The sequence below is a fragment of the Cherax quadricarinatus genome, chromosome 1, assembly GCF_038502225.1.
Source record: "Cherax quadricarinatus isolate ZL_2023a chromosome 1, ASM3850222v1, whole genome shotgun sequence".
Classification (NCBI taxonomy): Eukaryota; Metazoa; Arthropoda; class Malacostraca; order Decapoda; family Parastacidae; genus Cherax; species Cherax quadricarinatus.
The window spans coordinates 41294423-41317604 of NC_091292.1; the positions used below are offsets into that span (position 1 = coordinate 41294423).

The 23182-nt window shown below is 45.4% G+C and overlaps 1 long non-coding RNA gene across 2 annotated transcripts; it reads left to right on the top strand.

The window, feature by feature from the left end:
- Positions 1 to 411: 411 nt before the first annotated feature.
- On the top strand, positions 412 to 17309 carry LOC138852052 (uncharacterized). 2 transcript variants are annotated; one of them, XR_011391561.1, is made up of 5 exons: positions 431 to 529; positions 12772 to 14539; positions 15304 to 15402; positions 15656 to 15754; positions 16476 to 17309. It is a non-coding gene; the product is annotated as an uncharacterized lncRNA (long non-coding RNA). The 2 variants fall into 2 exon arrangements; XR_011391553.1 differs by lacking the exon at positions 12772 to 14539 and having other exon boundaries at positions 412 to 529; positions 16476 to 17289.
- The last annotated feature ends 5873 nt before the right edge of the window (positions 17310 to 23182 follow it).

The window sequence follows — 23182 nt, forward strand, 5'->3', positions numbered from 1 at the left end:
AGAGAATAGTTGAATTAACAGTTTGAATAAATGAAACATGACGAAAAACCAGTGAGTCGACAAACCTAGAATTTTACAAATACTTTAACAACTTTAAGTCATTGGAGAGAAGTTAATTTAAGTTTTAGGCCTAGCGGCCAAAAGCGGCTAGGCCTACTGGTCACACTGCTCATTAGGCTGCGAGTCACCTGAACATTGGCATCCACAAAATACAAATTAAAATATATTCTCTCCGTATATATACTGAGACATACATACTACTCGGTGTATATACCATGACATCTAGTTTAATTGTAGAACAAAATACCGCTGCTAGATGGCGCTGAAAACAAATAATTCCAGAAATGCCGTTGGAAAAATTAGGGGGCAGTTCCCTTTCTTAGTGAGATGTTGATGATCAGATTGTGAGGTAACTTAGCAAGTGAGCTGACTGACAGCACAGGCAGAGGTGGTCAGTTGTGAGGTGACTTAGCAAGTGAGCTGACTGATAGCTCGGGCGGATGTGTTCAGTTACATTAACTTATTTAAGGTATGTAATGTTTTGCTCACCCATAAAACAAATCCCTAAAAATATTATTTTTTATTTACTCATTTCATTGTAGGATCGTATTTTTAACCTTACTATAATAAATTCTGCTATAGTTCTGTTGATAGTAAAAACTATTATAGCATTTTCTCAATCTGTGAAGCCGAGTGGTTGACAGACTCTAAATTATCTAGCAGTAACAGCTGAAGTCACTTCGTAATTAATCTTTGACTTTTAGTTTAACCCAAAGCTGTTACCTAGTCACTTAACACTATTTAAATATTTATAAAATGCAACAGGACGTGGAGTTTGTCTTTCCAACTGGAACAAACAGGTACAAAATTATATGGGCACATAATCAATATGTAACAAGATACAGGCAGTAAAACGATAATCTGCAGTGACTACACAAATACCAAAGAAGCACTTATATAATGACATCAGAATTGGCTGCTGCACTCCAATCAAACACTACTTTTATGTACTGTGCTTCACGTGAAAAAAGGTCTTATAATAAAAACGATAGTCCTACTTAGTAATGCTGACACTCCCCCCCCCCTTTGAAAAACATACCACTTTCACCTGAGTATACTCATTGACATCTCTTATACATTTATTAGAGCATTAAGGATATCATTGACATGTATAAACACAATCCAGCCATCTAAAAGGCTGACTATAATAAAAGAAAAGTCTGAACATGATGGCACACATCCACCAAAGAAACCAATCCACACCCTAACCCTCATATACCCCATGATAACAATCAATATCGTGCACGGTGGTGGATTTAATACACTACCGCTGACTCTTCACCCCCCCCCCCCACATGCCTAGTAACTGTCTGCCGTCACCACTCATAACCTCCATCAGTCATTAAATTTAAAAAAAACATTAAGGTACAATGACAAAGGAATATGAGAACCCCTTATCGTCTCCGCCACAGAAAAATAAAAATGGTACATTTTCTAATTACTTACTACTGATTCATCTTTGTGTTTACAAAATATCCCCTATCCCCTATGCTTTTTATCTCTTTACTCCATAGCTAAAAACCAGATTATACATTTCATCAATCAAATTATATTACAATAAGCATAATAATATCAAGACTTATCTGACTAATAGGTGTACATTATTATCACCCTGAGTTCCATGAAATTTACATAAGAATTAATACATATATTGACAATCCTCACAATCCTTCCCGTCTTCTAAATACAGTGTACATATATCCAATGACATTTCGTTATGATCCAATCATATTTACTTTACACTTCCCCTTTTCCCTAGTGCAAGATAAATGCCACTTGCACTAGAGTCACAACACCTTACATTTGTTCACTTAAAACGCATAAAAAAAAGAACTAACATAAATAACTTATAACAATATATAGATAGTAATTATTTGACAGTGAAGAATACCAACTAATATGGTTAACAGTACACTAGAAATTGTAACTCACTCACTAATACATATTCCCATTTTTTATGTATTTTGTTCAACAAGATATCTATATTTGTTAAATGTTCCAGAGCAATATCAGACTTACTCTGTCATGCACTAAGTTACACAATATAACTTATGGCTCCTAATAAAACATGTACCGGGCAGTACTACCTCAATCATTAATAAAACCAACCTGGCAAAAGACACTTCAGAAAGCTACCCCATGCTATCTGTATTAAAAAAAAACAAACTCACGTTCCCTTCCATGCTCAAGTTCGTACCTGACGTCGAAAGTCATAAAACCCCTGTCTCTTAACCAAATGTCACCAGTTCACCCCCCATTCCTAACGACTTTACACCCATATGCTCCACTACCACACACTTTTATTCCACCTTCCATCCTCCACTAATCTCAAAAAAGAACAAGAATGCCAGTTTAGGGAGAACCAGCCCAAACCAGCTCTAAACTACACCCAACCCTAACATTACACCTACCGACAGATTACGATAACCCAAGGGAAAACTATTTACCCACAACCTCCCATATAGTAGCCTATTTCTGCATACTGTACGATACACACTCGCCGCAAGCGCCCGCACCCTATATTCACCCCCCACCTCCCGCATGCACCAAGACACGTACAAAAATATGCCACTACATACATCACTGCCCTCCGAATGTCCTTGGAAACCCCTCCCACATCGAAATGCAAAGCCCTCAAAGTCGAAATGTTTCTTCCCCCTCCTGCCACTATACCCAGAACTCTCGCTAACCATGCCCTTACAAAACCCAAGGTTTCACAAAAATATATGGCATGAAAAGCCGTCTCCTCTTCCTCACAATGCAAACAAGTGCCAGCACCTACATAACCCATTCTATATAGCACTGACCTTGTAGCTAGAATTCCCATAAAGAATCTATAAACCACTTCACGAACCCTTGGCTTTAATCTGATCTTCCGAAAGTCTTCCCAAATGCCCCTCCAATCATACATTGGGTATGTAGCTACTCCCTGCATCACTGTACCCTGCTTACCTGTCCTCCCAAGCCTACTTACCCTTACTTTTTTTGCTTCCCTTACTGCCAACAAATTTCGCACCATATCTTCACACTCCAGTAGTGCCTTTCCCTTCCACCATTTTTGCACATCCTTCATGACCTCTCCCACCCTTCTACCCCTCTCCCCTCCCACCCTCAAGTATCGCTGCTTCATACACTGCCTTCACTCGTGTGTCCAAAGGTATAAGACCCAGCCCACCCTGCCGCACGCCCATCACCACCACCTCCTTCCGTAGCCATGGCTTCCCATAACCCCACACATACCTCAAAACCACCCTCTCCAGTTCCTGAATATCACACGACCTCAGGGGATATATTTCTGCCACGCCCCACACTTTACTGTACACAAGTGTATTTACTACCACCACCCTCTGCTGCAATGTTACATCCCCAGCCCTCCACCCGCGCATCCTACCCATCGCTCTACTCGCTACTTCCTTGGAATTTATTCTGGGCCTCCCCAGCGTCCGCCATATACACAACCCCACATATCTTAATTCTATCCACTACGTTCCACCCATACTGTTCCCCCAAACCCCCCCCCCACCCACCCACGTGCCTACTTCTAATAACTTTGACTTTGCTCCATTAACCCTCATCCCTGTCGCCCCACCAAAAATTATTATACGTCCCACATTCCCCAATCCTATTTCCCCTCCTACCAAAACTGTGGTGTCATCCACATACCCCACAATACCACATCTCCCAGGACCCACCTCTCCCTGTTCCCACACTCCTTCCTCTATAAGCCTATAAAAAGGGTCCTGCATGCATGCAAAGAGGATTTGAGACAAGGGGAAACCCTGTCGCAAACCCATCTCCATCTGCACTGGCAACCCTAACTTCCCATTAACCTGAACCCTGACCGTTGCAGGCGTATACAAAGTAGTCGCCCAGCGCACAATCTCATCACCAAAACCCTGTTTTTTTTAAAATACACCACAACATAAGTCTATCTACACTGTCATAAGCCTGCTTCCAATCAATCCCCAAGATCCCCCCCCCCGTTGTCTACCCTCCACAAAATCCTTAATTCTTCCATGCCCCTCACGCATACTTCGACCTGGAATCCCACACTGTCCTCTATGTAGGACTCGGTCAAGCACCTTTTTCATACGGTTACCTAAAACCTTCGCAGAAACTTTATAATCTGCACACATGAGGGAGATCGCCCTAAAAGCACCCAAGGTCTTTCCCCCCCCTCCCTTATAGACCAAAACTACTACCCCCATGCCCTGCGATTCCCCCAACACTCCCCTTTCCTTCATACAATTAAACAACCGGACCAGACATTCCTTCATACAATCCCAATGTGTAATATAGAAATCATTAGGAATTCCATCAATGCCCGGAGCTTTTCCCCTACTCAAGCCCATTATCGCCTCCACCTCCTCCTCACTGATCCTACCCTCTATTACCGCACTCTCCTCCTCCCCTAAAATACCTCGAATTCCTTCTCCCAGAATCTCTCCCTCCCTCTCTCCTCCCTCCCTCTGCTTAAAATTCTCCCTAAACCAGTAATCAGCATAATTGCTCATTCCATCGGTGGTACTAAGTACCTGCCCCACCCTATATCCCCCCACCCCTTTACACACCTCTAATCCCATAATCGTGGTCATCTGTTGCCTATTCCTAAATCTCCTCAAAACACATCCTGACGGTTTGTCACCCCATAGAACCTCCTCTAAACCTTCCCTCACACGTATCGCATCAAAACGAGAATTTTGTATATCCCTCAATCTTCCCCTTAAAACCTCTATTTCTCCATGTCTAGCCCCCCTCCCCCTTCATAACAATCATTTAGCTGCCCCTCTAAATATTTCTGTAAACCATACCTCCACCTCGCCTCATCCCTTCCTCTATGCTGGTAATACTCCCTAATCTGCAATTTAGCGTGCTTCTCCCACCATTCCAAGACATCCTCCTCTTCGTTGCGAGCCTCCCATAGTTGCTTCCACCATTCCCTAAAAAACAACCCCTCCCCATCTCCCTGAAGTAGCCTCACATTCATTTTCCAATAACCCACATGCCTACGAACCATCCCTTCCCATGCCATCTCTGCCAAAAAGGCACGATCGTCCGGAAAACCTAAATCTATCGTCATTACACGTTCTACTGTTATCTCGAGTTATATATATACGATCCAACCTGGCAGCATAACCCCTCCGCAGAAACGTGTGCTCTACTTTCCACCCATCGCCCCTGACTAGGTCATAAACCCCTGCATCCCTCAACAAATCCCTCAATACCCCAAGCACACACCCTGCCCCTCTCGGTTCCACATCCTTATTCCTGATTACACAATTCCAATCCCCACCTATTATAGAAACCATTGGTAAACCCCGCATGTAGAAAAGCAAAACCTCCCTTACAAAATTCACCTTAACCCGTATGTTACTATCTGCCGGCATATATATCCCCAGAAAACATACTCTAATCTCGCCCCATATCCCTTCCACCCTCGCCACCCTCCCCTCCCCTCCCTCTTCCCACTTGAGCACGTGGAATGGGCTGGACTCCCTCACTGCCACTGCCACCCCACCCTTTAATTTCCCTGAACTACCAACATGCATCCTAAAACCGTTCAGCCTCAACTCTCTGCCATACTTGAAATTGTGTTCTTGAATAAAACACACATCAATGTTAAAACGCCCCTCTTCAAGGGGGGCTCCTTGGCGTGGTGAAGAGGCTCTTGGTCTGAGGAATTAGCCCTGTCGGTCTTCTTCCTCAGACCGAACCTAATTACCCCCCATTCTCCCCTCCCCTATCCCATCCTCCCCATCCTCCCCTTTTTCCATTCCTCCTCCTCCTCCTCACCCCTCCCTTTTGCCCTTCCTCTTTTTAGCCTTCGTGATTTCTCCCACAGGCGCGCTAGTTCCTAGGTAGGGGAAAGGACACCGGGGTCCATCCCATTCCGTTGAGGTTTCTTGGCGGTGGCGTAGTTTGCCGTGGAATCTGGATTGCCTAGGGATGTCCCGATCCCTCTCCGGTATCCCGGAGTGGCTTTGGGTGTCTTTTGGGCGACGGGTGTATCTCTGGAAGCCACCTTTCGGATTCCGGGGGTGGTGGCTGAAGGAGGTATGCTTTGTGGCGGATATCCGGCCGCCCTCTCTTTTGTCCACCGAGGTAGCTCGGCAGATGTGAGGTTGCTATCCCAGATTGCTGGTTTACTGGCATGAAGGGTAGGGTATGGCACGGGTTCCATGCTGCATCTGCGCTACTAGCGGTGTCGAGTCCTCTTGGGCGCGGAGGGGGATTTCCGGCCCTTTCATTCCTCCTGGGAACTATTCCTCCCCGCTCCCCCCTTTTTTTATTCTTTTTTTTATTTTTATTTTCTTTTCTTCTTTCTTTTTTTTTCTTAAAAACAAAAAGCAAAGGAGTAACCTAACCATGGCAGCCCTAGTCCATGAAACCACTACCCCCGGGCCCCTTCTTGATACCGCACCCCATTCTGACCCTGCCTTGTGTTTAGACCACTCTTCGGACACTCCTGATGCCCCTGTACCTCTTGCTGGTGCTGTTTCCTCACCCGCTTCAGGTACCGGGGCTTCGACTGACTCCTTCGATTTGTCTGAACTCCGCTCTCCTTTGACTATGCTTCCGGCTTCTCCCTCTACGGTACGGCAATTTTCGAATCGCCCACCCATTTCCTGCCGGACCAACTCCGGTCCTACTCCTAAACGCTAACGTCAATCTCCTGATGATGCTCCGTCGTTACCTTCCCATTCTACTCGGAAACGACCGACACGTCAAGCACTCCCTCTCCACGCTCAGTTTCGGACCACACAATGGACTAAATTCTTTACTTTAAGACCAACTTCTTCTTCTGCCTACCTTTCTGACCATAGTATTGCCAAAGCGCTCCTGCGTCATGTTGGCAGAGATATTTCATTTCACGCTCTCAAGAGCGGTACACGCATCGTCACTGTCCAGAATGCTACCCAAGCTCATGATCTTTCTCTCCTTTCGAATATCGATACTACTCCTATCACTATTGAAAAACATCTCTCTCTCAATTCTTGTAGTGGTACTGTCATTCTGCCCCATACCATAGTCCAACAGAATTTCCAGTCATGTGGCAATGATATTTTTGAACAGCTGGAACTCCAGGATCTCCCAATCCTCAAAGTAGACACTTATGTCCTTCCTGCCCGGGGGCGGAGACGTTACCCTTGCAATGTGGCTCGTTTAACTTTTGACAGCCGAGAACTCCCGTCCTCTGTATATGTCGCGGGACATCGGTTACAAGTTCGAAAGGTGATACCTACACCGCAACAATGTAGAAATTGCTGGCGTTTTGGTCACCCAGCGAAATATTGCAGATCTATGGCCGAATGCCCAGTCTGTGGTGCCGACAACCATTCTAATACATCTTGCAGTCAACCTCCATCTTGCCTTAATTGTAATGAAGCTCACCCTTCGTACTCCCGCCGTTGCCAGGTCTACTTAAATGAACGTGAAATCCGTTGCCTCAAAGAGGCAGAAGGTCTCCCTTATGCTATGGCAGTTACTCATCTCCGCCTCCAAGGGAGACTACCCCGTGTTTCTTATTCTCGTGTTTCCAAACGTCCCCCCTCTTCTGGGGTCCCATCTTCTGCAGCCTCCTCTGTTGTTACCCCTCCCATAGCCACTACGGCATCTAATCCTTTTGCTGTCCTTGGCTCTGACGTCCCGACTACAACTCAGTCTGTTCTCACATCTTCGCGTCCTTCCTCACAAGCCCCAGTATCGACAAGACCTCGTACGACACCTAATACCAATCGCCCCTCTACTCAGAAGTCCAAAAAATCCACATTGCTCAAATCTTCTTTGCCCCTTCCTTCCCTTCTTCCACCTCCACACATTACCTTTCCAGTCTCTGTACCTAGTTCTTCCCCTCTCTCTGGCTCTATTACAAGTGTGGAGATTCACCCTCCTCCTCGTACTATGCCTTCCACCCCCGTCCTCTCCCAAGTTTCTCCCTCTTCTGTCACCTCCCAGGTTTCTACCTCTTCTGTCCCCCCCCACACTTCATCTCCAGTCCCTTACACTTTTCCCTCCCCCTCTACTTTGGTACAGTCCATTACTGTCCCAATCTTTACTCACCCTCCTCCTCCTATCTCCAATATGGTTTCCCATACATCTTTGAATTCAGAAACACTTGAAGCCATTTCAGAATATATTGCAGAGACTAAACCTTCAATGGACACTGATTCACTTCCTGTTCCTTCTCTTCCCTCTCCTCCATCTTCACAACCCCATTCTTCGCAACGCTCCGTTACTTCGCTACTTGAACATCTTCCAATGCCACCACACATTGACTTTTCTAACCCCTCTAGTCCGTAGGTGCCTTTACCTACAGATTCCTGATATTTTCTTCATCGCCAATCATGGCCTATTTACAGTGGAATATCCGCGGCCTCAGGGGTAATCGGGGTGAGCTTCAGATGTTGCTTTCCAGGTTTTCCCCTGTTGGTGCTTGCTTACAAGAACCAAAATTACACTCGGCTGTTTTCCAACCTATCTCAGGCTATAATTTATTGTATTCTTCGGATCCTTTCTCAGATGGGACCTTTAATGAAAGTGCCCTTCTTCTACGCAATGATATTCCGTACTGTCAACTATTTGTCCATACCTCGCTGCATTACACTGCAGCCCGTATCCACTTGAATAAGTGGTTTACAATATGTTCTTTATATCTCTCTCCTTCTCGAGCATTTTCTATCCCAGACTTTGCCTTTCTTGTTTCATCCTTACCACCACCACTTCTGTTACTTGGTGATTTTAATGCCCACCATTTCCTCTGGGGGGGGTCTCATTGTGACTCACGTGGCATTCAGTTGGAGGCTTTTCTTGCCTCTCACCCCCTCCATGTTTTAAATACGGGTACTCCCACCCATTTTGATCCTCGTACTCATACTCTCTCTTGCATCGATCTATCAGTCTGCTCTTCCTCCACTGCACTAGACTTCACCTGGTCTGTTCTACCAGACTTACATGACAGCGATCATTTTCCGATCATTCTTACTTCTCCTTCCTATTCACCACCTTCCCGTAGCCCTCGCTGGCAATTTGATCGGGCAAATTGGGATCTTTACTCACACCTCACTGCTTTTAGTGAGGTTCCTTCTTCATCCTCCATTGATGAGCTCCTACACATCTTCTCGACATCAGTTTATACCGCAGCTTCTCATTCTATACCCCAAACCTCAGGCAGGCATTCTCAGAAGTGCGTGCCTTGGTGGTCTCCTGCTTGTGCTCGTGCAGTACGTTTGAAACGTGCTGCATGGGGCAGGTACCGGTACAATAGAACCGCTGAGAGACTTGTTGATTTTAAGCAGAAGCGTGCGATCGCTCGCCGTGTCATCCGTGAAGCTAAACGCACTTGTTGGCGAGACTGTTTCCACCATCACCTCTGCTTCTTCTATGAGTGCAGTCTGGAAAAAAGTGAGGAAATTGAGTGGTAAATACTCTCCTGACCCGGCTCCTGTTCTACGGGTCACTGGTGTTGATATAGCAAACCCTCTCGACGTTGCCATTGAACTTGGCACACATCTGGTCCGTATTTCCCGAGGGCTCCATCTATGCCCCTCGTTTCTTTCCTCAAAGTCTGCCAGAGAGTTAGTACCCTTGGACTTTTCTTCTCTCGGAGAAGAACAGTATAATGTGCCTTTTACACTTCAAGAACTGGAGGCAACGCTCTCAGCTTGCCGATCATCGGCAGCTGGGCCTGATGACATTCATATTCGTATGTTACAACATTTACATCGGTCAGCCCTTGTAGTCCTCTTACACCTCTTCAATCTTATTTGGGCACAAGGAGTTCTTCCCCAGCTGTGGAAATCTGCCATTGTTCTCCCTTTCCGCAAACCGGGTACTACAGGACATGATGCCTCCCACTATCGCCCCATCGCTCTTACAAGTGCAGTTTGCAAAGTGATGGAACGCCTCGTAAATCGACGTTTAATGTGGTATTTAGAGACTCACAACAGTCTCTCCGCTAGTCAATATGGCTTTCGTAAGGGTCGTTCTACCATAGACCCCTTACTACGCTTGGATACGTATGTTCGTAATGCCTTTGCGAATAATCACTCAGTTATTGCCATATTTTTTGACCTTGAGAAGGCATATGACACAACTTGGAGGTATAATATTTTGGCCCAGGCCCATTCCTTAGGCCTCCGAGGCAATCTACCATCCTTCCTTAAGAACTTTTTAACTGACAGACATTTCCGTGTTCGAGTCAATAATGTTCTTTCCCCGGACTTCGTCCAAGCTGAAGGTGTCCCTCAGGGATGTGTTCTAAGCACAACACTTTTTCTCCTTGCTATAAATGATTTGGCCTCTGTTCTTCCACCCAATATTTGGTCATCACTCTATGTTGATGACTTCGCTATTGCTTGTGCAGGCGCTGACTGTCACCTTATTGCAGTTTCTCTCCAGCATGCGGTCGACCGTGTTTCCACTTGGGCCACCACACATGGGTTTAAATTTTCAAGTACCAAAACTCACCAAATTACTTTCACTAGACGCTCTGTTATCTCCGATCATCCTTTGTATCTCTATGGCTCCCGTATCCCCGAACGTGATACAGTCAGGTTTCTAGGCCTTCTCTTTGACCGTCGGTTAACCTGGAAACCTCACATTACCTCTCTGAAGGCAACTTGTCACAGCCGGCTAAACCTTCTTAAAACCCTTGCTCATCTTTCCTGGGGAGCTGATCGTCGAACTCTGCTTCGCCTACATTCAGCCCTCGTTTTATCGAAACTCGATTATGGTGACCAGATTTATTCCGCGGCCTCTCCTGCTACTCTCTCTAGCCTTAACTCTATCCATCACCAAGGCTTACGTTTGTGCCTTGGTGCTTTTCGCTCTTCCCCTGTTGAGAGCCTCTATACAGAAGCAAATGTTCCATCCTTGTCTGATCGCCGTGATGCCCATTGCCTTCGTTACTATGTACGCTCTCACGATCTACACAATCCTTCCATTTATAGAATGGTCACCGATATTAGTAGACATTCTTTATTCGTTCGCCGCCCCTGTTTGCTCCGTCCCTTTTCTCTTCGCCTACATTCACTCTTGTCTTCCCTTCAGTTACCACCTTTATATGTTCATGTAGCATCTCACTTTTCCCTGCCCCCCTGGGAAGTTCCAGCTGTTCGGGTCTGTTCTTTCTCACTCCCTTGCTCGAAAGCTCAACTGCCTACGGTGGCTTCCCGCTCTCTTTTTCTTGATCACTTCCACTCCCATTCTCATGCCACCGCTGTGTACACAGATGGCTCTAAGTCTTCAGACGGCGTCGGATTCGCAGCAGTGTTTCCGGACAGCGTCGTACGAGGGCATTTACTATCTTCAGCTAGCATTTTTACTGCTGAACTGTATGCCATTCTTGCAGCACTTATTCGTATTGCATCTATGCCTGTGTCATCATTTGTAGTAGTCTCAGACTCCCTTAGTGCTCTACAGGCTATACGAAAATTTGATACATCTCATCCCCTAGTTCTCCGTATCCAACTTTGGCTACGCCGTATCTCTACCAAACATAAAGATATTGTTTTTTGTTGGGTCCCTGGTCATGTCGACGTACAGGGCAATGAACAGGCAGACACTGCTGCGCGGTCAGCAGTATATGACCTACCAATTTCCTATCGAGGTGTTCCATTTCTGGACTATTTTGCTGCAATAGCTACCCACCTTCGCACCCGTTGGCAACAACGGTGGTCAACTCTGCTCGGTAACAAACTTCATTCTGTTAAACCGAGCATAGGTTACTGGCCGTCTTCTTGTCATCAGTGCCGAAGTTGGGAGACCACTCTCTCCCGCCTTCGCATTGGCCACACTCGTCTTACTCATGGGTATCTCATGGAGAGGCACCCTGTTCCTCTCTGTGAGCAGTGTCAAGTTCCAGTATCAATTAGCCACATTCTGTTAGACTGCCCTCTCTATCAACGAGCACGCAGAATTTACCTCCAACGTCGTCTTCGTTCTACTACTCTCTCTTTACCTTCCCTTCTTGCTGATGGACCCTCCTTTAATCCTGACTCTCTCATTGACTTCTTGACAACGACCGATTTACTCCACAAACTCTGATGATACTTTTCGCACTCCCCTCAGCCCTTTCTGGTTCAGTCTCTTGCTGCCCTTTACCCTTTCACCATCCACTGCCCCGCTGTTATCCGTAACCTGTTGCTCATCCATCTCCCTTTTGCCACCTGATGCCCTCACTTCCTTCCTGCCCTGCAGCGCTGTATAGTCCTTGTGGCTTAGCGCTTCTTTTTGATTATAATAATGTTAAAACGCCGCAAAACATCCTCCAACCATACTCGTTTACCGTCAGCTCTAAGGCCATTCACGTTTATCATTAGACACTTAAAGATTCAGAAAGGGTGGCTTTCCTCTGTCTGTGTCCTGTCTGTTCCACTTTTTGCTGCTTCTGTCTTTCCTCGTGCACTCTTTCCCGCCTGTACCCCCTCCCCCCCTAGGCACTACCCCGCCCTTTCTTAATCACTCCTACCCCCGTCTTCTTCCCTGTACGCTGAGCTGGTGTTATAACCTCATCCGACGAGCCTCCAGCCCTCTTTCTAGATGTGCCCTCAATTCCCATATCAGTATTTCCATTGCCCTTGTGCACCTCAGCTTCCACCTGTAGCAACTGCAACATGCCAGGCTCTGACCCCAGAGGCTCTGGAATCTGCTCAATCAAGTCCTTCTCAACCGTCAGAATTCCCCTGTCTGTAGCTGGGTTCTCCCCCGCAGGCACGTCCAGGAAAGACTTAATCATCTCCTGTAGGGGCGTGGATAACTTCTGTGGATCGCCGGTCTCTCCCACCCCCACAGGCTGCTGCTCAACTCCCGGGCCCGTTTGCGGGGGAGTATCCGAAGCCACTGGTAATGTCACACAATTCTCTAACACGCCCTCCACTTCGTCCGCCCAATTACCTTTGCCTGCTGCACTCAAATTCTTCGGCAGAGGTTCCGCCTGAGACTCCGTGGCTCCTTGCCGCTCCCAAGGCCGCGGCGCTGCTGCTCTACCACATCCGGCCGCCATGTGGTCAAAAGCACCGCACAGGCGACATGTCTTTCGTTGTCCCGCGTAGGTCACGTACAGCTGTGTCCTAAAATTCTCCAGGACAACATACGATGGATTAGGTCTTCTTAAAGACATCTTGACGGTGTAAGATCCAGCCGGCAACCCTTCATAGATTCCCTCCGTCCATCGAACTAAAGTTATATCATGCACCTCACCATATCTTTGAAATGTCTCTATCTACATCGTCTGCCTCGAAAGGAACGTTGCGGATCCTCACCCAGGTGTAGTATTTTGAGGCATCCCGCAGGCGTACCTCCAGACCAGATGATACGGTGATGTTCTTCTCCTGGTACTGAGTCACCGTCCTTTCATATGCCTCCACTGTGCAGAACTTTATGAAGATTCGTGATGATCCATTAAGTGCTATTCCGTGCAAGTCTTCAACTTCAATGCCAAACGTGTCCCGTATAATCGTTGGTAATAAAACAGAGGCATTCGTAGGGTAAATTGCCCCTTTAACATTAACACACATGGTGTTGCTCCTCCTGCGGTAGCTGGCAGCCATCTTGGTGAAAACGAAGTTGCGCACCAGAGAAAGCAAGAGCTGTTTGCGCAGTGCGTCCACTCAGCCCGAAAGCGAAGAGGACAATGAGCTTTAGCAACCAGGCCACCGGGCCACACCGTACAAATCTTTGTCCGCAATACCATAAGTGTCACGGATAATCTTGGGTAGCAAAACTTGTGCATTCTCAGGCGTAATCGCCCCCCGAACAAGCTATATACCAACGGTATTCACCCGCCTCCTCACGCTGAATACCATGACGTCACTGGATAGCTTGCTAGACTGTCAACAGAGAGGTACGAGGTACGTCCACACTCCCTGGCAGCTAGGTCGCGAATGTGCGTAATTAAATTTTAAGGTAACGCAACGTAATCTAACCTAAAATAATTTATGTATACCTAAGAAGAGAATAGTTGAATTAACAGTTTGAATAAATGAAACATGACGAAAAACCAGTGAGTCGACAAACCTAGAATTTTACAAATACTTTAACAACTTTAAGTCATTGGAGAGAAGTTAATTTAAGTTTTAGGCCTAGCGGCCAAAAGCGGCTAGGCCTACTGGTCACACTGCTCATTAGGCTGCGAGTCACCTAAACATTGGCATCCACAAAATACAAATTAAAATATATTCTCTCCGTATATATACCGAGACATACATACTACTCGGTGTATATACCATGACTCGTCTAGTTTAATTGTAGAACAAAATACCGCTGCTAGATGGCGCTGAAAACAAATAATTCCAGAAATGCCGTTGGAAAAATTAGGGGGCAGTTCCCTTTCTTAGTGAGATGATGATCAGATTGTGAGGTGACTTAGCAAGTGAGCTGACTGACAGCACAGGCAGAGGTGGTCAGTTGTGAGGTGACTTAGCAAGTGAGCTGACTGATAGCTCGGGCGGATGTGTTCAGTTACATTAACTTGTTTAAGGTATGTAAACCATACCCCCGGCCGGGATTGAACCCGCGGTCATAGTCTCAAAACTCCAGCCCGTCGCGCTAGCCACTAGACCAGCTAGCCACAATAAGATTCATCCAACTAGGTATATTTCTACACCATAGGAAAGTTAGCACAGGCACCTCTGTGACCACAAATGCAAGTTTTTACAGACGAATCTCCAGCTAGCGTGGCCGTGACGAACTCTAGCTCAAGTCCCTTCACGGCCACGCTAGCTGGAGATTCGTCTGTAAAAACTTGCATTTGTGGTCACAGAGGTGCCTGTGCTAACTTTCCTATGGTGTAGAAATATACCTAGTTGGATGAATCTTATTGTGGCTAGCTGGTCTAGTGGCTAGCGCGACGGGCTGGAGTTTTGAGACTCTATGACCGCGGGTTCAATCCCGGCCGGGGGTATGGTTTATTTCCAATCGTGTCATTACGATTTCTTAAGTCAAGTTAAGGTATGTAATGTTTTGCTCGCCCATAAAACAAATCCCTAAAAATATTTTTATTTTTTATTTACTCATTTCATTGTAGGATCGTATTTTTAACCTTACTATAATAAATTCTGCTATAGTTCTGTTGATAGTAAAAACTATTATAGCATTTTCTCAATCTGTGAAGCCGAGTGGTTGACACTCTAAATTATCTAGCAGTAACAGCTGAAGTCACTTCGTAATTATTCTTTGACTTTTAGTTTAACCCAAAGCTGTTATCTAGTCACTTAACACTAAAATATTTATAAAATGCAACAGGACGTGGAGTTTGTCTTTCCATCTGGAAAAACTTGGATATTGGGTCGCCTCTTCTTGCCAACAACCCTCTGTACAGAGGCTCCAGACTCCCTCGCTTGTGTAGGTTGTCACGGTAGACTTTACTGTTTTTTTTTTTTTTCCTGTAGAAATCTGAATAAAATTTTGAATCTTCAAAGTTCCTGAACTGATGCTGTATATATAAACTTCGTATTTATTTGGACATTTTTGTTTTATAAAAGTAATTAAAAATACTTTACCATGAATTCCTTGCCTTTTTCTAACTATTAAGATTCTCCTACGATTGCTCTAAAATTAGTTTTTAAATGTTTTTAGTTTATCCCCTGTCTTGCAGGACAGTGGACACTGCAGCAGCAACAGTAGTCGTGGAATGTAGCAATACCTATAGTCTTAGATTCTAGAACCTTCCCGCCAAGTCTTCCTTCAGTGCATGGTAAGCAGTCTCGTCTTTATTCAGATGGATGGAAAGGCCTCGTCAGAATAGGATATAGTATGGAATGTTAGGGAAGCTTCTAAAGGCTGTATCTGGGAAAAAAAATTCTAACTGAAAGTTATCTAGAAAGAACTTGCTGGGAAATAGTGACTTTTCTTGTATACTAGACAGATTAACTATTTTTAAATTTGGTTTTAGTTAACTGTAATGCTAGACTTCTACCAATGTAAGCAACTATTTGTAGCTTACAAAGTTAGTGTAGATCACTAATTAAAACTGAATAGATTGGAATGCCTGACATCCTCGCATCTTTTTTTTTTTTCCTATGGGTCTTTGATAATCTCGTATCAAGGTTTAGCCACTTTACTAAAACCGGAAGGTTTGGTCCAATATTTACACTTGCAGGTGGTTCTGTAACTTCATGAAGCTAAAAAAAAAAAAAATAAAAAGTAAAATGTTAAAAAAAAGTATAACAGTACCATAATATAAAATAAGTAAAACTGCTTTATAAGTTCGTGGACCATTTGATGCAAATTAACCTTGATGGACTAAATACCATAGCAGCTTGTCACAAAACATTTTGTGATAAATGTTCAAAGTGCTAAAATGCAGTGATCGAAGTCCATCCCAGCTCTGATTTAAATTTTTACAGGCTCGTTATTAACACTTCATGCAAAATTCTTTTCTGTGGACTGCTTACTTCAGACTGCTCCTCTTTCAGGTCACAAGAACAGTCTGCGCAAACACCAGGAGTCGCGCTGTCAAGTCCTCGGGAAAAGTGTACCTGCTGTTCTCTAGCAGATATGGCAACGTATTCAGTTATAAGGCAGTGCCTAACTAAAAATATATTGGTTTAATAATTTTTTAATTTTATTCCCCCCCCAAAAAAAAAATGGAAAACCCATTAGGTAGATAATTTGTCAATTTTTATTTTTTTAAGCCCCCAGCAAAATTTTTCGAAAGTTTAGTTTCTTAACCGGCGTGAACTTTTCCTAAAATTACTTGCATTCCTTAAATTTTTTTTTTTCTTTTTTTTTTCATTTTTAATGACATTGCCCTTTCATAAGAACCTTTAAGGCTTAAATGTTAAATCTCTAGTTTAGAACTAGAATAAACTGTTGAGGTAATAGTTCATAGAAAAGATTTTTATTTTCACAAACTTTTACTAAAAGATTGTATATCCTGTTGAGAAATTAAAAATTCTCAAATAACTAGTTTTCGTCTGGCCTGGATCACTGAGGTATAAAGATGAAACCTAGTCCCGTAATGCGTTGCACGATATCGTCTATCTCACAATTTTTGACTACCACCTACGTAACAGACCCAAGTCTCGCGGGTATCTGGTGGAAAAACGCTTGGCACAGTTCAGAGAGACTACAAAGTTACGTTCAATCGTGCAGAAGAGTTACTAAAGACATCTTAACTTATTCTACCTGACCTCAGTCTCACCTTTGATGTAGCTGTATAGCCCTTGTGGCTTAGCGCTTTTTGATTATAATAATCACCTTTGATGTAGACTTTGCCTTTTAACTTTTTACACCAACCTTTATTATTTTTCCCGCCTTTAGTGTTAACCATCACTAACTCTACCTCCTGTACATTCGTAATCTTCCTCCTTTCCCCCCCCCCCCCCCAGAAAAGTCTGACATCTGCCTATTAACTCTTCCCTCCCTACAACATTGCATAACCTTTAAGGGTTTAGCATTTAATTTGATTTTTTTAAATAATTTCTCCTGGTGTTTTTTGATAAAATTTCCGATCTTGTAATGCTTAAGATTTTTGACATAGTATCGTCAGATATCACGCTTGCTTTGCAAGCGTCTAATCTATTAGGATAGTTTTAAGTCTTGCTTAGTTGTGGCGGTCCCATACTGTTTGTTTCCAGTATCTGGTAGCATAATCTGATTTGCAAGCAGCATTATCGCTACCAGTCGCATCGTGGCTCATGGCTGGGAGCGAGCATATGGTTCACTTCATTTATTGTCACTTTACTTGTAGCCTTCTGATAGACCGTTCAAGGGAGGTTCCTCTATGCTGGCGAGACTGTCTAGGTAACTGGATCTGTGCTCCAGTTGCCTGAATAACTAATTCCCCTTCCCCCGACAGACTGTAATCCTTACCAGTTTATCGCACTATAATACAGAAGAGGGGAACTCTTCCATATACAGATTGTATCCCTTAACATCCTAGTGGAATATGCACCTCATGGAATGTTTACCAACGACAGATCTTTCATATCATGGCAGACATTCTTTGGTAAATTCTTTGACTTCATTACATTAATCTCTAAACTTTCTGGGTCATAAATGACCTAGATAGAGGCAAAAAAGTTTCATACAGGGAAGGTGAAGTCCACCTTTTAGGTATGGAGAATGTATTTCACCTATGTAGATTACTTCATTGAGGTTTAGTGAGGAGTCATGGGTTAGTAGGCTATATTATGCATAGTCACACGAGCACGTAAACGCTTTAAGGCATCTTAACGAAATTTTTTTCCTCGGAAAGTACCTAGTTTGAAAGCAACATGGATGCAAATCACTTTAATTGCCTAAATTCCCAACTTCAATAAGCTTTGCCATGTATACCTCTTCAAGGGGGGCTCCTTGGCGTGGTGAAGAGGCTCTTGGTCTGAGGAATTAGACCTATCGGTCTTCTTCCTCAGACCGAACCTAATTACCCCCCAATCTCCCCTCCCCTATCCCATCCTCCCCATCCTCCCCTTTTTCCTTTCCTCCTCCTCCCCACTCCTCCCTTTTGCCCTTCCTCTTTTTGTCCTTTGGGATTTCTCCCACAGGCGCGCTAGTTCCTAGGTAGGAGAAAGGATACCGGGGTCCATCCCATTCCGTTGAGGTTCTTAGCGGTGGCGTAGTTTGCCGTGGAATCTGGATCGCCTGGGGATGTCCCGATCCCTCTCCGGTATCCCGGAGTAGCTTTGGGTGTCTTTCGGGCGACGAGTGTATCTCTGGAAGCCACCTTTCGGATTCCGGGGGTGGTGGCCGAAGGAGGTATGCTTTGTGGCGGATATCCAGCCGCCCTCTCTTTTGTCCACCGAGGTAGCTCGGCAGATGTGAGGTTGCTATCCCGGATTGTTAGTTTACTAGCATGATGGGTAGGGTATGGCATGGGTTCCATGCTGCATCTGCGCTACTTGCGGTGCTGAGGTCCTCTTGGGCGCGGAGGGTGATTTCTGGCCCTTTCATTCCTCCTAGGACCTATCCCTCCCCGGTCCCCCCTTTTTTTTCTTTTTTTTATTTTTATTTTCTTTTTTTTTTCTTAAAAACAAAAAGAAAGAAGTAACCTAACCATGGCAGCCCTAGTCCATGAACCTGGTACCCCCGGGCCCCTTCTTGATACCGCACCCCGTTCTGACCCCGCCTCGTCTTTGGACCACTCTTCAGACATTCCTCATGCCTCTGTACCTATTGCCGGTGCTGTTTCCTCACCCGCTTCAGGTACTGAGGCCTCGACTGACTCCTTCGATTTATCGGACCTTCGCTCTCCTCTGACTATGCTTCCGGCCTCTCCCTCTACGGTGCGGCAATTTTCAAATCGCCGACCCGTTCCACGTCGGACCAACTCTGGTCCCACACCTAAACGTCAACGACAATTGCCTGCTGATGATACTTCTCCACCTTCTTGTTCTACTCAGAAACGATCGACACGTCCTTCACTACCTTTCCACGCTCGGTTTCAGACTGAACAGTGGACTAAATTCTTCACTTTACGACCAACTTCCTCTACTGCCTATCTTTCTGACCATAGTATTGGCAAGGCACTCCTACGCCATGTTGGTAAAGATATTTCTTTTCATGCTCTTAAGAGCGGTACGTGCATCATTACCGTGCAGAATGCTACCCAGGCTCATGAGCTCTCTCGTCTTTCCCATATCGATACTGTTCCTGTCACTCTTGAAAAACATCATTCCCTCAATTCTTGTAGTGGTACAGTCATTCTGCCCCATACCATAGTTCAACAAAATTTCCAGACATGTGGCACCGACATTCTAGAACAGCTGGAACTCCAAGATCTCCCAATCCTCAAGGTAGACACTTACGTTCTTCCTGCCCGTGGGCGGAGACGATACCCTAGCAATGTGGCTCGTTTAACTTTTGACAGCCGAGAACTCCCATCCTCAGTTTATATAGCAGGACATGGGTTACAAGTTCGAAAGGTGATCCCTACACCACAACAGTGTAGAAATTACTGGCGATTTGGCCATCCAGCGAAATATTGCAGATCTATCGCCGAATGCCCAGTCTGTGGTGCCGATGACCATTCTAATACGTCTTGCAATCGATCTCCCTCTTGCCTTAACTGTCATGAGGCTCACCCTTCATACTCTCGCCGTTGTCAGGTCTATTTAAACGAGCGGGAAATCCGTTACCTCAAAGAGACAGAAGGTCTCCCTTATGCCATGGCAGTTTCTCATCTCCGCCTCCAAGGGAGACTCCCACGTGTTTCTTATTCCCGTGTTTCAAAACGTCCCCCCACTTCTAGTATCCCATCTTCTACACCCACCTCTGTGGTTACCTCTCCCATAATCACTCCTGTATCTAATCCTTTTGCTGTCCTCGGCTCAGGCGTCCCTACTTCAACGCCTCAGTCTACTCTCGCTTCTTCGAGTTCTCTCTCACAAGCCTCAGTATCGACGAGACCTCGTACAACACCTCCTCCCAATCGTCCCTCTACTTCTCAAAAGTCAAAAAAAGGTCCGGTAACACCTACCCATCTTCCACCTCCTCATTTTACCCTCCCTGTCTCTGTCCCTAGTTCTTCCCCTCTCACTGGCTCAGTTACAAGTGCAGAGGTTCACCCTCCTCGTAATGTACCTTCCTTCCCTGTTCCCTACCAAGTCTCTTCCTCTTCTGCCACCTCCCAGGTTCCTGCCTCTTCTGTCCCCTGCCACGCTTCTCCAGTTCCCTCCACCCTTTCGCATCCCCCTACCTTGGTACAGTCCAATACAGTTCCAATCTTTACTCGTCCTCCCCCTACCATTCCCAATATTGTCTCCCATACGACATCTCTGAATTCCGAAACACTTGAAGCAATCTCTGAATATATTGCAGAGACCAAACCATCAATGGACACTGATCCACCTTCCGCTCTTTCTCTCTCCTCTGCTCCATCTGCGCAACTCCTTTCTTCACAGCGCACCATTCCTTCGCTGCTTGAACATTTTCCACTGCCTCCGCATGTGGACTTTTCTAACCCTTCTAGTCCGTAGGAACCCTTACCTGCGGATTTCAAGTATCTTTATCATTGCCAATCATGGCCTATTTACAGTGGAATATACGCGGCCTCAGGGATAATCGGGGTGAGCTTCAGATGTTACTCTCCCAGTTTGCCCCTGTTGGTGTTTGCTTACAGGAACCAAAATTACACTCTGCTGTTATTTCTCACATCTCAGGCTATAATTTATTGTATTCTTCAGATCCTTTTCCTGATGGGACCTTTAATGAAAGTGCCCTTCTTCTCCGCACTGATATTCCGTACCATCAGCTATTTGTTCATACTTCGCTGCATTACACAGCAGCCCGTATCCACTTACATAGGTGGTATACGCTCTGTTCTTTATCTCTCTCCTTCTCGGGCATTATCTATTCCGGATTTTGCCTTCCTTGTTTCGTCATTACCGCCACCGATTCTGTTACTAGGTGATTTTAATGCTCACCATTTCCTTTGGGGCGGGGTCTCACTGTGATTCCCGTGGAATTCAGTTAGAGGCTTTTCTTGCCACCCACCCCCTCCATGTTTTAAATACAGGTACTCGCACCCATTTTGATCCTCGGACTCATACTCTCTCTTGCATCGATCTCTCAGTTTGCTCTTCCTCCGCCGCATTAGACTTCACTTGGTCTGTTCTCCCGGACTTACATGACAGTGATCATTTCCCAATCATTCTTACTTCCCCTTCATATTCGTCACCTCTTCGCACCCCACGCTGGCAATTTAATCGGGCAAATTGGAACCTTTACTCACACCTAACTGTTTTTAAAAAGGTTCCTTCTTCGTCCTCCATCAATGAGCTTTTACACCTCTTCTCGTCCTCCGTTTTCACCGCAGCTTCTCATTCTATACCCCAAACTTCGGGAAGGCATTCTCAGAAATGCGTGCCTTGGTGGTCTCCTGCTTGTGCTCGTGCAGTACGTTTGAAACGCGCTGCATGGGGCAGGTACCGGTACAATAGAACCACAGAGCGACTCCTTGATTTTAAACAGAAGCGTGCGATCGCTCGCCGTGTCATCCGTGACGCTAAACGCACTTGCTGGCGAGATTGTCTCCACCATCACCTCTGCTTCCTCTGAGTGCAGTCTGGAAAAAAGTACGAAAACTGAGTGGTAAATATTCTCCTGACCCGGCTCCTGTTCTGTGGGTTGCCGGTGTTGATATAGCAAACCCACTAGATGTTGCCAACGAAATTGGCAATCATCTGGTCCGTATTTCTCAGGGACTCCATCTATGCCCTTCATTTCTTTCCTCAAAGTCTGCCAGAGAGTTAGCACCCTTGGACTTTTCTTCTCTCAGAGAAGAACAGTATAATGTGCCTTTTACACTTCAAGAACTGGAGGCAACACTCTCAGCTTGTCGATCATCGGCAGCTGGGCCCGACGACGTTCATATTCGTATGCTACAACATTTACATCAGCCAGCCCTTGCAGTCCTATTACGCCTTTACAATCTTATTTGGTCACAAGGAGTTCTTCCACAGCTGTGGAAATCCGCCATTGTTCTCCCTTTCCGCAAACCAGGCACTACGGGACATGAAACCTCCCACTATCGTCCCATTGCTCTTACCAGTGCAGTTTGCAAAGTAATGGAACGCCTAGTAAATAGACGTTTAGTGTGGTATTCAGAAACACAACAGTCTCTCCACTCGTCAATATGGCTTTCGTAAGGGACGTTCTACCATAGACCCCTTACTACGCTTGGATACGTATGTTCGTAATGCCTTTGCGAATAACCACTCAGTTATTGCCATATTTTTTGACCTTGAGAAGGCATATGACACAACTTGGAGGTATAATATTTTAGCCCAAGCCCACTCCTTAGGCCTTCGAGGCAATCTACCATCCTTCCTTAAGAAATTTTTAACTGACAGGCATTTCCGTGTTTGGGTTAATAATGTGCTCTCCCCGGACTTTATCCAAGCTGAAGGTGTCCCCCAGGGATGTGTTCTGAGCACAACACTTTTTCTCCTTGCTATTAATGATTTGGCCTCTAGTCTTCCATCAAATATTTGGTCATCACTCTATGTTGATGACTTTGCTATTGCCTGTGCAGGCGCTGACTGTCACCTCCTTACAGTTTCTCTCCAACATGCAGTCGACCGTGTTTCCAATTGGGCCACCACACGTGGGTTTAAATTTTCCAGCACTAAAACCCACCAAATCACTTTCACTAGACGCTCTGTCATCTCCGATCATCCTT